The sequence below is a fragment of the Gavialis gangeticus genome, unplaced genomic scaffold (assembly GCF_001723915.1).
Source record: "Gavialis gangeticus isolate Ggan-Ray unplaced genomic scaffold, GavGan_comp1, whole genome shotgun sequence".
NCBI lineage: Eukaryota > Metazoa > Chordata > Crocodylia > Gavialidae > Gavialis > Gavialis gangeticus.
Window position 1 is genome coordinate 16,144,365 of NW_017729033.1, and position 5,223 is coordinate 16,149,587.

Genomic DNA, 5,223 nt, shown 5'->3' on the forward strand with positions numbered 1-5,223 from the left:
TTTGTTGGATTTTAAAATTTTGTACCAAATTCTAAGGGTCATTAGGAATGACTCAGGCACCTGCAAATAGTACATTTTTAAATCCCAGCTGCTTTCTTCCATGATGGTAATGCCAAAGCAGCCATAAACCAAACTTTAAGGGTGTTTCACCACACTGAAGGAGCATAAATCTGGAAAATACTGGTAAATATAGACCTCCTTTTCTAATCTGTCTTTCTTTATTATAAATAGAGCTGGTCAAAAGTTCTGAGCAACTTTTTTGTGAAAAAGTCTTTTGGTAATTCAAATGTTGTTGCTGAAAATGCCTGTTTTTCCAACAATATCTGAAAATGGTAACATGTTTTGTCTTTCTTCCTCTATTCTTTTTCAGTGAGTGGCCAAATGGAAAAAGAAAATATAAGTGAAAGAAGAAATAGCAACCTAAAAAAAAGCTGTTTTGGGAAAGTCATTTATTTGGGGGAATAGAAAAGATTTTGAAAATTGTGGAAGTTTTTATGAACGACTCTTACCATTTTTTCAGCCAGCTTGAACTGTGCAGGTATGGCTATTGCAAGATAAGCACATGCGCTACTGCCTCGTTAGCTCTGTTTGTCTAAGAGCAGCAAAATGGTAATTTGCCTCTAATCACCACATTCATCTCAATAGGATATGAAATTCAGGGTCTGATTAATGCTATTTAAACACAAACTTTAGAGAAAAGCAATTTTGCGATCTGTTGTTTTTTTTTAAATAGGAAAAAGTTAAAATTTAATTTAAAAAACTTAGTTACATTGGAAATATATGTATTATATTTGATCCTCAGCGTTTTGATTTAATATGTAAATGCATATATTTCTGTGTATGCTTCAAAACATATACCGTAAAATATACAAGGGTATATAACCTCTAACCCTTGTAAGTCTCGGTGATATAAACGCAAAATGAACTCTATCGGCTGCAGGAAATATGGATTGGTGTTGGTGTGCTTGAGAATAAAAGCTAGTCTAAAGTGTGCAAGGCAGCTAAATTAAAGTTGGAGTTGAATTTTATTTTATACATGTCCTCTCTTAGGGACCTTAATGGTGTGACTGTTCCATCAGCGTGGCCCTTTGCTTGGAGCAAACAAGACATTTGCTTGCAGACCCATCTTGAAAAGCATGTCAGGTAAATGAGGCTGTTTATGAGAGATCTGTTATAGCCAGTTCAATACTATTTAATTTAAGACTACATTTTAGACGAAGGGTGGGGACTCTCATGTAGTAGGTTAATACATACATGACCTTTAGCACATCCTGACCTTCCTCAGGCTGAGATAATGTTCCATAACAAATTTATTGTGTAGGGGAGATGATTTGTCAGACAGCAGAAGTAACTAGTAAGAACAAAAGGGATAGGGACTGAGAGGAGGCCACTGGTTGGCAATGCTGTTTTATTTATTCTTACAGTAGATTAAGAGTGATGTTGTGGCCGTGATGGTCCAGAAAATATGCAAGAGGCAAGGATTTCTTAGGGTGATGTCTTTTATTGGACCAACTATGTGTTGGGATAAAGTTAGACAAGCTTGCCAATGTAAGACTTTCATCCTCAGTATATACATTTTCATTCTTATTTATAATGTTCAAAAACTCTCCTGTCCCCTAACCATGCTTTAATTGAGACTTCTTACTTTACGTATGTTCTGTTGTGTCTTGTAGTTTGTCATTGACTGTGTCTTTAGAATATAAACCAGTCAGACCAGTCTTCTTATCTCGGTGGCACTGTACAGCACTGGCTATATTTGCAAGCTGTTGAGACTTAATAGTAAGCAAACCAGCCACAAAACAAATTCTCTTTGGTCAGAAACTTTGCGAGCAATGTCCAACCTCAGATACATTTGCTTTCTGCAAGTTCCTTGCTATCAAAAAGGAAAACTAATTCTAGTTATTTCAGTGTCAAAACCATGTCCAAAAGCAAATTTAGAAATTGGCCATTTTAAGAAGCTTTGCAGTTTTTACTTTCACCTGCACATCTGTGACGAAAAGGCTTTTGAGATATTTTGCAAATAATGCCTTTTTAACAGGGTTTTGTTTGAGTTGAGCATGCACTTCTGAAAGGATTTTCAGTGCATTTTTGCTGGAGTTAAAAAAAACCCAAGAATTTTCACTGTCTGTGATCCTCTTTGCATTGGCTCTGTGAATATTTGTGGAAACTTAACCTGCTAATCAGATATAAGAGAATATTAATGGAAAGTGAATGTTGAACAAGCAGATACAACAATTAGATTAATAACCCCATTCTAAGATTTAAAATAATACAATTGGGGCATACAGCCATGTCATATAACCTATGTAGTGAATTAAATTAATAAATTGAGACACACCGGTATTTTAACTAACAAATCTGGGAATTACATTTGAAGATAGCCCGCAGCACAGAATTAATATTTTTTCAAGTAAATCTGTGTAGCAAGTAAACTTGAGGTTTTAGAGAACATCCTCTTTTTGCTATTTCTTCTGTCCCTTTATCCCATTCTTTTTTCTTTAGCAAAATCAAAAAGGAAAGATGTAGGAGAGAGAGAGGTAGAAGGAGAAGCCACCAAAATAACTTCTGAACACTGGTTTTTATTCTGAAAACTTGAAATACATATATTTTGTAATTAATTTCTGCAAAAACTTTGAAGAAAAACATTTCCCCACCTTTAATTTAGTTGAAAAATCATTTTTTAAAAAGGGGGTTAATGACACATATCTAAGAATATCAGTACCCTTTCTTCCTTTTGGAGATAAGAACAATAATAATAATACTTAGCTCTTATAAAATATTTTTCATTAGACTTTAAGAATTTTATTTATGATGCAGATTGAAGCATTGAATGTTTTTATGATGATCCTATTTCCCAGCACAATGTGATGCATATTACTGCAATTCAGATAATTAATAGCAATATGATATTATGGACTAAGTTAAAATTTAAATTTAAAAAATAACCCTACATTAGGATCAGTGACAGTGGGGCAGCAGTTGTTGTTAAATGCATTAGTAAAGGATTTTTCCATTTATAGTTATTTTCAAATGAATCCATAAATACAATGAAATCAAAATCAGTACACACAGAAATTAAAAAATTATGGGAAATATAAACCAAATAAAGGATTTTATTATTTTTAGATGACTCCCTTGCATCTCTGATGGACTTGAATTCTTGGTGGTGAGAGACCCCAAGTTCTTTTAGACCATATTTAAATGAAATACTATTGACACCATTCTGGAAGGATCACACCTTTAATACCTGCTTCAGAAACAAATCCTGTTATCTTCAGTAGGCATTAAGCCAAGCCTTTGGATCCCAGAGCATCGTTTTATTATTTTTCAATGTATTCTTCATACCAACTCCCATTTTAGAAAGACTGTTCTTCTGGTTGAATGGGGTGCGACGTGGCTCATTCCTGAGTCCTGTCCTTCAAGGTCAGATCTGAATCGATTGCAATGGTGGCTGCAGAGTGGTGTGAGGGATTATCCCTCCCTATAATGCATCTTTTAGAGCCTACTGGTTCTGGAAGCAATGTAAAATGTGTCCTAACATGCATCGCAGACCTGGAACCCGTTGATGGTGATATTTGGTGCTTGGATACCAAGGCATAAGACCTTTAATGGACTAGACTCTTGAGACCAGATCATCCTCCCGTTGAGGGAAAATCAATTTTTGTTACTGATTTCAATAGGAGCTGAACTGGGCTGCCTAAAATGGGGGGGAAGGGGGAGGGGAGATTTGTTTTCTGTACACCAGTGCAGCTCCTCTGATTTTCAAGAGTGGGGAATCTAGTGGAGAGTTTGTAATGTGATGTTAAATACATCTTATCACCGCTGTAGATCTCCCCTTCCTTTGCGATGGAAAGTCTTTGGCAAATTCTCAGATTTTTACTCAGCTTGGAGCAGTCAGTTTTGCTTGGCTTTTTGATCAAATGTCACTCTACTTCTCTGGAAAATGGAGTGATTTTTTGTTAGATCAGGATACTTCAAATGATTTTGATTGTCCCTTTAAACATTGAAGTATATGAAACTGGTGATCATATAGCATTTCATATGCAAATCTGGCATGACAATTCAATATTGCTTTAATTGAATTGTCTATGTATTTAAATTGAAATGATCAACTGCAGAGCTATATTTGCCTAGGAAACCCATTTTACAAACCCAGTTTATTTTGAGGCTGACAGAAATCAGTCTGCCTGGAATTAAGGCTGGAATCAGAAGCCACAAAGTCTCAGGCATATATCTTTCTCTCTGTAGACTGCCTCTTTAAATTGGTCTCAGTGAAAGAACAGCACATTTATAATTTTAGCTTGTCCTGAAGGAGAACTCTTCTCTGTGGGAGGATCCTCTTTAATTACAACTTCACAGTAATAAGATGAGAAATGAGCAAGCAAGAAAGTACTGCTGGAATGAGACATGATAAATCAGTTTGTCCAGGAAGCACGTTTATGCCAGATCTATCACCACATTCAGCACAGTGCTATCTTTCTTATTTCAATAAGGAAATCTCATGAAGAAATTTTAATTGCATACGATTAGGTGAAAGTCAATGTGCCATAATGAGCAAAGTGAAACCTGCATTTTTTCTTCTTTTATCTTCATGCTTTGAGTTCCCAAGGATTAACACAAAATGATTTGCCCTTAAATTGCACCCTTTTTTTTTTGTTCATTTGTCTGAAGGATGTAGATTTTAGGTAATTTAAAAGGCACTGAGCTTTTGCTGTATGCTTCAAGCCTGCAAGTTGGGAGTCAGAGAGAAAAACATTCCAATTTTCAAAGTCGCCTATTGTTAAGGGTGACTGAGTGGCAGCCTGCAATTATATGATTTCAATGTAATTCATTCAGTAGGGAAGAGGTTGGTTCATAGATGTCTGGCTTAAAAGATTGGCATTGCAGTGTGATTAATTTCCAAACTTTAGAGGTATTTTCAACAACATACAATGGAAACATGTGCCATTGACATTTTCTGGATTTCTGGTAGGATTGCTTTATAATTGAAACTAGGCTCTTGAGAATCACATTGTCATTGGATTCTCATTTTTTTCATAATATTGTGTGTGTGTGTATACATATACAGGCACACGTACACACACAAACATATACCTATATACACATATGCCTAGATGTGTGTGTGTGTGTGTGTGTGTATACACACACACGTGTGTACATATATATATACACACACATATACATATACATATGTGTGTGTGTGCGTATATATGTTAATATAAA

At 35.3% G+C, this 5,223-nt stretch overlaps 1 long non-coding RNA gene across 1 annotated transcript; it reads left to right on the forward strand.

The window, feature by feature from the left end:
* Positions 1-312: 312 nt before the first annotated feature.
* Positions 313-4,989, forward strand: LOC109303722. Its single transcript, XR_002099195.1, has 3 exons — positions 313-538; positions 1,051-1,143; positions 3,127-4,989. It is a non-coding gene; the product is annotated as an uncharacterized LOC109303722 (long non-coding RNA).
* The last annotated feature ends 234 nt before the right edge of the window (positions 4,990-5,223 follow it).